The following is a 12,206-nucleotide window of genomic DNA, read 5'->3' as shown; positions in this document are numbered from 1 at the left end:
TGGGAGGGGGAGTTGAAATGTTGGGCCACGGGGCGGTGAGGTTGATTGGTGCGGGTGTCCCGGAGATGTTCCCTAAAGCACTCTGTGAGAAGGCATCCAGTCTCCCCAATGTACAGGAGACCGCATCGGGAGCAAGTGATACAATAAATGGCATTGATGGACGTGCAGGTGAAACTTTGATGGATGTGGAAGGCTTCTATGGGATCTTGGATGGAGGTGAGTGGGGAGGTGTGGGCGCAGGTTTTGCAATTCCTGTGATGGCAGGGGAAGGTGCCTGGAGGGGAGGATAGGTGTTTGGGGGGCGTGGACCCCGTAGTCACTGAAGCCAGGCACCAACTCACAGACACCTCCTCCGACTACCCAGTCGACCATGACCTCACCTCCCACCACTCAACCAAACCATTGTCTTCCAAACAATCCACAACCTCATCACCTCTGTGGATCTCCCATCATTCGAATCCGGAAACCCGGCACTGCTCGATTCTACCTCCTATCCAAGATTCACAAGCAGGAATGCATCAGTCGACCCATTGTCTCAGCCTTCTCCTTCCCCACTGAACTTATGTCTGCATACCTTGACACCATCCTGTCCCCTTTAGTCCAAGAACACCACCCATGCCCTCCAATTCCTCCATGAATTTTGTTTTACCGGCCCCTAACGCCTTGGCGATGTGCATTCATGTACATGGGCATGGACATCCAGTCCCTGTGCACATCTGTCCACCATGACGAAGGCCTCAAAGCTCTCCATTTCTTCCTCTCAGGCCAACTCAACCAGTACCCTTCCACTGACCCTCTCACTCGCCTGGCTGAACTGATCCTCACCTTCAACAATTTCTCCTTCTAATCTTCAAACTGCCTGCAGATGGAAAGGAATAGCCATGGGCATCCGCATAGGCCCCAGCAAAGCCTATCTCTTTATCGGGTATGTGAAGCAGTCCATCTTCTGCAGCTATATCAGCACCACCCGCCACATTTTCCATGATTACATCGATGACTGTATCGGCGCCATCTCGTGCTCCCAGGTGGAGGTTGAATAGCTCTTCAACTTCACCAACACATTCCACTCCGACCTCAAGTTCACCTGGACAATCACAGACACCTCCGTCCCCTTCCATCTCCATTTCCATCTCTTGCAACTGACTCAACACGGACATCCATGACAAACCCACCAAATCCCACAGCTACCTGGACTGCACCTCCTCCGATCCTACCTATTGTGCTATCCCTTATTCCCAATGCCACTACCTCCACCACATTGGCACCCACAGGACCAATTCCACCATATGACTTCCCAAATGGCCTCCATCTTCAAAGATCACAGTTGCCCCTCGCGCGTGGTCAACAATCCCCACCAGCACATCTCCTCCACTTCCCACACCTTGGTCCTTGAATGCTACCCCTCTAATCACAACCAAGGACAGACACCCTTGATTTGCACCTTCCATCCCTCCAACCTCCGAATACAATGCATCATCCTCCGCCATTTCCGCCAGCTACATACAGATCCCACCAGCAGAAATATATTGCCCTCTCCACCCCATCTGCATTTCGGAGAAACCATTCCCTCTGTGACTCCCTTGTCAGGTTCACAATTGCCACCAACCCACCCACCCCTCCCGGTACCTTGCCCTGCAACCGCAGGAAGTGTAAAACCTGCACCCACACCTCCCCCCTCACCTCCAACCAAGGCCCCAAAGGATCCTTCCACATCTGACTGAAATCTACTAGTACTTCCACACACCTGTATCCATTGCACCTGATGTGGTCTCCTCCACTTTGGGGAGATAGGACGCCAACTTGCGGATTGTTTCAGAGAACCTTTCCCGGACACCCGCACAACCAACCCCACTGCCCTGTGACTGAACACTTCAACTCCCCCTCCCACTTCACCCAGGCCATGTAGGTCTTGGGCCACCTCCATCACCAAACCATAATCACCCCGATGCCTGGAGGAAGAACGCTTCACCTTCCACCTTGGGATCCTGCAACCACCCGGATCAATGTGGTTTTCACCATTTTTCCCATTTCTCCAGTCTCCACCGTGTCCCAGTCCCAACCTTCCAACTCAGCACCACCCTCGTCTTCTGTCCTACCTGTCCATTTGACATATCCTCTCCTCTCCTCTTCCCCTTTGACCTCTCACATTCATCCCCACTTTAACCTACCTATCATATTCCCAGCTACCTTCCTCCCAGCTCCATCTCCCTCCTACTTATCTCTCAGCCCCCTTGGCATACAAGCCTCATTCCAGGTGAAGGCTTTTGTCCGAAACATCGACTCTCCTGCTCCTCGGATGCTGCCTGACCTGCTGTGCTTTTCCAGCATCGCATCTTCGAATCTTACTTTCCAAGCGCCAAATGTCTAACAGACTCAAATATACAAAGACTGAATCAGCTATCTGTTATTGTGTATCCAAACCACCTCAAACCCCTCAATTCGGCTCAAGTCTGTAACTCACTCCCACCTATGTTTTATTCTGCATGTAAATCATCCCAAACCCTTGATGAGATTTGAATCTTTAACTTCGACCACGCATCAGGTATTATAAATATATACTACCCCACACCCCTCAATTAGATTCCAGTCTGTAGCTCACTCGCGGGTGACTGTGAGTACATATACTACCTGTCCCGAATCCCTTGATTAGATTCCAGTCTGTAACGCATTCCCGGATACCCGTTTTTCCACGTAAACCCGAAACCCCCTCGATTAGATTTTAGATTGGAACGATGTTTTACCCATTCACTCACCATGCTGACATCCAAATAACTTCCTCTCACACCCTGTCCCTTGGTCAGTATACGTGCATCTGTCAGTTTCTCTCTCCACTCTTGCAACATCTGCAAATTGCCACATCCATCTGTGAGACGTTGTCATTTGGCTCATGGTGTCCATATCCCGTGTACAATCCCAATAAGGCTTTCACTCTTCCCGTGTCCCATCCCTTGGGAATAAGCGAAAAATCATCACGTGTCCTCCGAATATTTGGTGACACCATTATTTTTGCTTTCAGTGATTTGTGTACACGGATTCAGAAAATAGTGCTTCATATCTTTATCAGTACAACTTTACCTGTGTAACTGACTCAATGATACAGGGTCCTAGTGACACTGACACACACACACACAGTGTATTCACGTGCTAGAGAGTGAGTGTGCGAGAGAAAGACTGTGAGTGCATGTGCCAGAGATAGAGCATATGTGCGACCTCTCTCACAAACCTCTGTGTCTCTCTCACACACAGGCATGGTCTCTCTTTCTCCCACAGACACACTGGTATAGTCTCTCTCTCGTACAGACACACAAACAGATGCATGGTCTCTCTCTCGCTCTTTCTCTCTCTCTCTCACACACACACACACACGCCATCTCTCTCTCTCACACACACACATTCATACTCACACACATATTTCAGTGACAATAATTGAACACAGACCCTCATTGATATCCCCCCTTACAAAAACCTTGTTCAGTGCCCATGGTCTCCGCAGTCCTCTGTTTCGTGAGTAGGGAGTGTTTGGGGACGGTGGTGTACGGAGAGGAGGTAATGTGGGGTTGAGGGGCAGGCATGCGATCTATGTTTCAAATTCCCAAACTCTGCCGATACTTTTGGGAAACAGAAATAAAAAACGAAATTGAAGTCAAGTTAGTAATCGCTGCATGGAGAGACAGAGAGACACAGGGAGCAGGGCATGGAGAGACAGAGAGACACGGGGACAGAGAGAGAGAGAGAGATAGACAGATAGATAGGGACAGAGACACACAAAGAGAAAGTTTGCTTCTGGGAACCACATGTACAGCAGGAACATCCTGAGAGATCCTCAGCAAATATTAGCCCCCCTCCCCGACCCTCTTCACAGTCCTGTGTGTCTTGGTGTGTTTACAGTCAGGCTCTCAGACGCTAATGTGGATCCAACGTTTAATATTTTCAACCTGCACAGACATGACTAACAAGACTTAAGGAAGAGTTTAACAAACTAGAAATGATCAGGCTTTGCTAACCCTAGAATTAACATCTCAATGGCAGCAAGATCCAACAAGGCTCACATCCAGGAAATGAAGATCTCATTCACACAGATTCTGGATCAGTGGTGCTGGAAGAGCACAGCAATTCAGGCAGCATCCGAAAAGCTTCGAAATCGACGTTTCGGGCAAAAGCCCTTCATCAGGAATAAAGGCAGAGAGCCTGAAGCGTGGAGAGAGAAGCTAGAGGAGGGTGGGGGTGGAGAGAAAGTAGCATAGAGTACAATAGGTCAGTGGGGAAGGAGATGAAGGTGATAGGTGAGGGTGGAGTGGATAGGTGGAAAAGGAGCTGGGCAGGTCGGACAAGTCCGGACAAGTCAAGGGGATCGTGTTGCTGGAGGTTAGAAACTAGGATGAGGTGGCTCCTTTAGGGCCTTGGATGGAGGTGAGGGAGGAGGTGTGGGCACAGGGTTTACAGTTCCTGCGGTGGCAGGGGAAAGTGCCAGGATGGGAGGGTGGGTCGTAGGGGGGCGTGGACCTGACCAGGTAGTCACGGAGGGAATGGTCTTTGTGGAAGGCGGAGAGGGGTGGGGAGGGAAATATATCCCTGGTGGTGGGGTCTGTTTGGAGGTGGCAGAAATGTCGGCGGATGATTTTATCTCATTCACACAGAGCCCTTCCCAGGGAGCAGAATGACAGACGTTGCAATGGGTCAGAGATTGCAGGGGAGGAGTCCACAAACCCCTGACCCAGAATAAATGTGAACAAATAACTGTCAGGTTGATTCTCAAATCCTGTTCTTTATCTGTCTCTCTCTCGAAAGTGAGCAGTTCTCCTAGTCTGTGTGTGTGTGTGTGTTTGTTAATGCTTCCAGCCTCTGTTTAATTGTTGTCTAAATGTTTTGTTTGTATTTTTATGTTCCTGTGAGCTTATGCAATACATTAGGAATGCGAATGGTGAAGGGGAGGTGCTTTTAAACCTCGGATTTTGCCGTGCAATTTTGCATCAAAGTGTTCCACTCACCTTTTCTCTCTTTTGTTCCGAGGGACGTTTGTTGGGAAAGCTACAATTTGAAGATCCAAAATGATTGGAACCACGAAATCCTTAGAAAAGTACAACCTCCAGAGGCCTGAGAACTGTTCGCCAGGGTGCAGCCCGTGGAATCTCGGTGAGTTGTGGTCTGTTTATTACCCCGAGGGTTAGTCTCCTTTTGGGGGGGGGGGGTGTCTGCAGTGTAGGGGCCTCTGGTTAATTGTGTCCTGTCAGAAAGAGGCCCTGTTGTTTTTAAAATAGGTTTGAAGCCTGATGTTAAATTAGTCGGGGCCTTGGGATTGTGTCACTAACAGGTCAACCCCCCAGGATCTGAGGAAGGAATTAACATCCAAAATATCTGACACTCTGTGAAGGTTTGTCACACTGTCAAAGTAAACTGGGTCATAGAGAGGGGCAGCATGATAAAATTCGACAGTGAGAGAAAGTGAGTGAGAGAAAGAATTAATTAGTTGAGAGAGCAGGAGAAACAAGGAGGCAGAGAGGTGGGAGAGAGAGGGAGAAAAAGAGAGAGAGAGAGACATTGTGAGGTTGTGAAATAGCTATAATGTTCAATTCTGGGGTGACAGGATATAATTAAACTAAACCAGCATCACTGAGGAAAGTAAAAATGCCATTGCTGCATGCAGTGAGTGATTTACTCAGCAAACCCAACATCTCAAAAAATTGTTCAACATAAAAACTGAAATGATTAGATTACTTAGAGTTTGGAATCAGGCCCTTCGGCCTAACAAGTCCACACCGACCCGCAACACACCCAGACCCCTACACCTAACACTATGGGCAATATAACATGACCAATTCACCTGGCCTGCACATCTTTGGACAGCGGGAGGAAACCCACACAGACACGGGGAGAAGGTACAAACCCCACACCGACAGTTGCCCGAGGCTGGAATCAAACCTGGGACCTTGGTGCTGTGAGGCAGCGATGCTAACCACTGAGCTACTGTGCAGATATGTGGATGCTGGGATGTTGCTGAGACATTGCCTGTGTCACTGAGTGGTCAAAATCTGGGATCTTGCTGTGCTATCTCTCTGTATAAAACTTTCCTGATTTGCATTTCAACTAATGTTGCCTCTTTCCTCTCAAAGGGAACTTTCTGGCCACTTGAAGATTTGAAGCGAGAGAGTTTAGGACCAGGAAACCTTCCAACAAGAGTTTTCTCCAGAGGGGATCTCAGTCCTGAGGCCTGTTTGACAGCCTGCATACAGTGGGGTCCAGGTCAGTTTTGTCTGTGTATTAACCCGAGGTTTAATCTCCAGTCCGGGAGGAGGGCGGGATGTATATTTTTACAGGCCTCTGGTTAACAGAGGCATGGTCTCTCTCTCACACACACACAGAAATGTGTGTGTTGGTCTCTATCTCTCGCAAACAAACACACACAAGCACCCATAGATGCTTCAGTGACAATACTTGTGAGAGAGAGAGAGAGAGACACCATGCCTGTGTGTGTGTGTGTATGTCTGTATGTGTGTGTGTGTGTCTCTGTATATGCGTATGTGTGTGTCTGAGAGAGAGAGACTGTGAGAGAGAGAGAGAGACAGAGACAGAGAGATCATGCCTGTGTGCATGTGCGTGAGAGAGTGAGCGATCATCCCCTGGGTCTTGCTCCTTGGATGCTGCCTGACCAGCACCACTCTAATCTGGACATTGATCTCCAGCATCGGCAGTCCTCACTTTCACCTGTAAAAAGCCAGGAACCATCCCCCACCCCAGAGAGGAGATGACGCCTCGGGGTAACACACAGACAAAACTCATGTGGGCCCCACCTGGAGCAGTCTGTCTAACAGCCCTTAGGTCCGGTACCCTCTCTGGAGAAAGCTCGTGTTTGAAGATTTCCAGACCCCAAACTCTCTCTCTTTGAATCTTCAAGTAGCCGAAAAGATCCCTTTGGGAGGAAAGAGGCAGAATTAGTTGAAAGGCAAAGGAGGAAAATCTTTTACAGGGAGATAGCACGGGAAGATCCCAGGTTTTCTCCTCTCAGTGACACAGACAATCCCTCTCTCACACAGACATACGCACACCGAGGCATGGTATCTCTCTCAATCACTCTCTCTCGTGCTTGCGCTCTCTCTCTCTCTCCGACACACACAAACGCACAGACATTTCAGTGACAATACTTGAGCTCTGACCCTCACTGAGACACCTCCTGACAAATCCTGTGTACAGTCCAGCCCTATGTTGGGGGAGTGTGTGTTGGGGGACTGATGAGGCACTAGAGAGGGTGAAATGTGTGTGTTGAGGGTCAGGAATGTGATCAATGTTTTAAATTCCTAAATTCTGCCAATATTTTTGAGAAAGGGAAAGTAAATAAGGGAATGAAAGTCAAGATAGAAATGATTGCATGTAGAACAGGGCAGGGAGATACAGACAGAGACAGAGAGAAATAGGGACAGAGAGAGAGAGAGTTTAATTGTGGGAATCGCCCTTACGGCAAGAAAATCCTGAGAGATCCTCAGCAAATGTCTGCCTCTCTTCCCAGCCCTGTTTGTGTCAGGGTGTCTACAGTCAGGCTCTTGTACAATAGTGTAGGCCCAATGTTTGATATATTCAAACTGCACTGACACGACTAACAAAGCAGTGGGCAGCAAGATCCAACAAGGCTCCTGTCCCAGGAATTAACATCTCGGTCACACAGAGCCCTCTCAAGGGAGCAGACTGACAGGCATTGCAATATGTCAGAGATTGCTGGGGTGGTGTCCACAAACCACTCAATGAGAATAAATGTGGAGAGGAGCTGGTCAGATTCATTCACAAACCCTGCTCTCTCTCTCTCATTTTCTCTCTCTCTGTCTCTCTCTCTCTCTCCTGAGAGTGAACAACTCTCCCAGTCTGGTTAAGTTTGTTTGTGTATGTTTATAAATGTTTCAGTCTCGGGTTAATTGCAGTCTTATTATTTGTTTGAATTATGATGTTGCTGTGATTTTACGCAGTGCGTTGGGGATGATGAAGAGGGGAGCGTCTAAACCTGGGATCTTGCTGTGTAATTTTGCATCAATGTGCTCGGTCTCCCTCTCCCCGCTTACAACTTAGCTTTTCTCTTTATTAACCAAGGACTTTTTGTTGGGAAAGCTGCAAAGTGAAGATCCAAAATAATTGGGGCCAGGAAAGCCTTGGACAAGCACAACTTCCAGAAGGGGAGCACGGGCCTTAGGCCTGTTTGCCAAGCTGCACTCTCTGGGGCCCATGGGAGTTGTGGTCTGCTTATTATCCCGAGGTTTCATCTCCTCTGGGGGTGTGGGTGGGTCTGGGGTTGGGAGCGTGGGGAGCCTGGTTTCTAGTGGCTTCTGTTTAACTGGTCCTGTCAGTTTGCAGCCTTGTCGTTTTAAAAGCAGTTTTAAAGGCTGGAGTGAGAGAAACTGGGGCCTTGGGATTGTGACACAAACAGGTTAACCCCCAGGATCTGGGAGGCAGGACTCCCTCAGGATGGAATTAAAACCCAAAATATCTGACCGTCTGGAAATACTTGTCACACTGTCAGAGTAAGGTGGATCATAGAGAGGGCAGGATGATAAAATTTGACATGGAGAGAAAGGGAGTGAGAGAAAGAATTGAAAAATGGGGAGAGCAGGAGAAATAGAAGGAGAGAGAGATGGAGAGGCATTGTGAGATTGTGAAATACTTGTAATGTTCAATTCTGGGGTGATAGGAAATAGTTAAACTGAACCAGCATCACAGAGGGAAATAAAAAATGATCAGATTATCGCGGTGCAGCAGCATTGTCACATATAGGATGCTGCTGTGCGTCAGATGCTGAAACGCCATTGTTGCAGGTTGTGAGTGGTTTAGTCAGCTAACCCATCATTTCAAAAAAAAATTTTCAACATGAAACTCAACTCATCTCCCGATAAGTTTGTGTTTAGATATTGTTGAGAGATTGTGTCACTGAGAGAGGAAAACCTGGAATCTTGCTGTGCAATCTCTCTGTAAAAGATCTTGCTCTTTTGCATTTCAACTAATGTTGCCTCTTTACTCCAAAAGGAATCATTCTGGCCACTTGAAGATTCGAAGAAAGAGAGAGTTTGGGCCCAGGAAACCTTCAAACAAGTGCTTTCTCCAGAGAGGGACCCAGTCATGAGGCCTGTTTCACAGGCTGCACGCTGTGGGGTTCAGGTGAGTTTTATCTATGTATTACCACGAGGATTCATCTCCTGTCTGGGGTTGAGTTTGGCGGGGAGGGTGGGTAGACGTTTGGTTTTTCATTGGGCCGCTGGTTAACTGGGTCCTGTCGGATTGTGGCCCTGTCGTTTTTAAACAGGTTTGAAGCCTGGGGCTAAAGTAACTGGGGCTTGGGATTTGACACAACCATGTCAATCCCCAACGAGTATCTGACAGACAGAGGGCTCCCCAAGGAGGAAATAGCGACGTACAAAAATACCAGAGGCAAGCATAGGGATTGCTGATGCTGAGCCAAGAGATCAAAGCTGTGTCGGGTGCTGACGCGAATTCTGAACGGGTGGAACTGGATTGACTTCGCCGGTAGCACACAGAATAGGATCGATTGGTATTGGGGAGTTTAATGAATATGAGGGAGAATGATTACGCTCCCCAGCTATCATATTTAACGACAGATAATCCCTTAAAGGAATCCAAGAGGTAATTGGTAATTAGTATCCCTGACAGTCTTTCAACAACTTAGTTCTACAGCGTTGTTCTGCTCGATGCGCCAGATGATAATGCATCATTAGTCGTGCAATTGCAAAGTTTCTGGAAAGAAATTCCCCTGTTTCCATGTGGACTGGGATATCGCTCCATTCTAACTCTTGCTAAATAAGCAGAAAACAGTGCCTCTTGTTTCCTTGTTTTCTTTTATAACTGAAAAGGTTAAGGAGTGATCGAGTGGGAAGCTTCAAGAAGTTAACAGCCTTTCTGGTATTAAGGCAGCACCAGGTTGAGTGCCAACCTCAACTAAATCGGATCAGAAGAATTACTGCTTTGTCTCTGCCCTCCATTTGATGGTTTGAAAGGCCTTTTCGTTGTTCTGCAGATCTCAGGGACAGTAGAATCTGCTCAGCATGGTTCAGAACTATAGGCCACTTGTGTTCTTTAACATTGCAGTTGGGTCACTGTCAGCATGCAACAGGGGTAGTTGCTCAAACAGGAGCACAGGTCACTTTTGCTGCTTTAGGGCATTTGTGGCTTAGTGGCAGTGTCGCTAACCCTGAGCGAGGAGTTCTGGTTTCAAGTCTCACTGCACTGGCAATGTGTAATAAGAGATGGATGAGAAACCTTTGATGCGCCCTATTGCTGTAGCATTGACCTGTCTGTAACTGTTGGGTTTAACTCTATGACAGCCCGATCGTATTGTGTGTGTGGCAGAGTGTACCGGGAGGCACATAAGTAGCTTCACAGCCGTTGGAAGTGCACGATCCCAGAAGTAATGTGCGAACATTTGCAACATTATGGTGAGTGTAGGCTTGCAGCATTGCTGGGCCGACAGTTTCATCACTTCAGTAAATGGTGGGTCATTACTCGGTAGTATAACAGTGCATCAGCACCAGTTTAGGGGAACACAGAACCCTGTAGTGTGACATGGGGTTCCACAAAAATCAAGCATGTTGGCATTACAAATAGCGCGCTGAAGACAAATCTGGGAATGTTGATTCAAGCAACATCAGAGGTTTGGACAGGAGGAGGCCATTCAGCCCCTCAAGCCAGTTCTTTCATAAAATGAGGTCATGGTTAATCTGTGGCCTAATTACATATACTTGCCTTTGGCTCAACTCCCTTGGTACCTTTGTTTAACAAAAAAAATTCCATCTCAGATATACAATGAACAATTGATCCAGCATCCACTGCTGTTTGTGAAAGAGAGTTCCTCTACTATCCATTGTATACAAAAACGCTTTTTAACATTTCTCCTGAACGCTCGGTCCCGAATTTGAAGATGATGTACCCTCGCTCTAGAATCCCTCAATAGTGAAAATAGTTTATCTTTGTCTAATCTACTCCTGAATCTGCTATGAACCTAAATTCTTGGTATTGTCATATTGTTGAGGTAACATGGAGCAGTGTGTGTGTGTTAATGTGTTAGTGTGCGTGTTAGTATGGTAGTTGGTGTGTTAGATTGTTCGAGTGTGCTAGTTAGTGTAATAACGTTTCATGTTAGAGGGTGTCAGTGTTTGCATTAGTTTGTTTTAGAGTGTGTGTTTGCGGGTGTATTATGGTGAGTGCTCGGTCATCAAATACAGTCAGTTCCTTTCTTTGAAGTCTGTACCTTGCCCACTGATTGGTCTGAAATTTATTTATATCAGCGAAATGTTGTCTTTGAAACAGTTGTCACTCAGAGAGACCTGCATCTTTCATAGTTGATCTACAAAACACCAATCATCACTTTCGATATCAGTGAGTGTTGTGTTGACTTTATTGCTTACCTACTTGTGCAGATAACATCGTCCACATTCGGTGATTTCAACACCCCACCCCGCCCATGTATTTTACTTCAATCAACGGAGACTGAATCTTGCATAAGGTTTGGTGGGCACGGTTTTACTGTCATGTTTTACATTACAATAGCCAGACCCTCGATAGAGAGAAACGGAGAGGGGCCAGAGTGGATGCAGGTAACAGTTACGTTTAACCACTTCTCCCTGTTCAATCTTTGTCTCCGGAACGCCCGAGATTTAGTGAGTTGTTCAATGATTCGTCATTTTCTTGATGTACTTTCTCAGCCACTAAAAGGGTAACTTTCTCAGTGCAATTTCGATCTTAAAACTTGCAACGGTTGCATGGTTAGCCCTTTCAACTATTTCAATTGTACCTTTAACAACGTTAATAACTTGTCAAGCCATGACCTTCCTTCTCAAAATTGAGGTAAACACGTTTCTCTAATATCGATATCGTCAGAATTAAAATTTTACCAGTCGGGCAATAGAAACTTAGGAATCGCATCAGATATTGCCAAGACTTTAGTAATATATAGTGATATAATTATGTCATTGCTGTGTCTCTCCTGAACTATTTAATTACATCCCATTCAAAAGCTTTGAGTTGAGCTTGATCAGTTAATTACTCTTGAAAAGAATGATTGGATTTAGAATATTTATCTTATATTCAATTAACGTGGTGTCAATGGAAAACTTTGAAACAAGCACATAATATAGAGTTTCTGCCTTTTCCTCGCCGAGCATTAGATTAGATTAGATTACTTACAGTGTGGAAACAGGCCCTTCGGCCCAACAAGTCCA

General features: G+C 46.8%; 1 long non-coding RNA gene across 1 annotated transcript; it reads left to right on the top strand.

Moving 5' to 3' along the window:
• Positions 1-5,030: 5,030 nt before the first annotated feature.
• On the top strand, positions 5,031-11,948 carry LOC122544074. Its single transcript, XR_006310260.1, has 5 exons — positions 5,031-5,133; positions 6,111-6,240; positions 9,001-9,132; positions 10,314-10,424; positions 11,406-11,948. It is a non-coding gene; the product is annotated as an uncharacterized LOC122544074 (long non-coding RNA).
• The last annotated feature ends 258 nt before the right edge of the window (positions 11,949-12,206 follow it).

This window comes from Chiloscyllium plagiosum, chromosome 46 (genome assembly GCF_004010195.1).
Source record: "Chiloscyllium plagiosum isolate BGI_BamShark_2017 chromosome 46, ASM401019v2, whole genome shotgun sequence".
In the NCBI taxonomy this organism is placed as follows: domain Eukaryota; kingdom Metazoa; phylum Chordata; class Chondrichthyes; order Orectolobiformes; family Hemiscylliidae; genus Chiloscyllium; species Chiloscyllium plagiosum.
The sequence above is the reverse complement of the archived record's forward strand: the minus strand, read 5'-3'. Positions and strand labels throughout refer to the sequence as shown.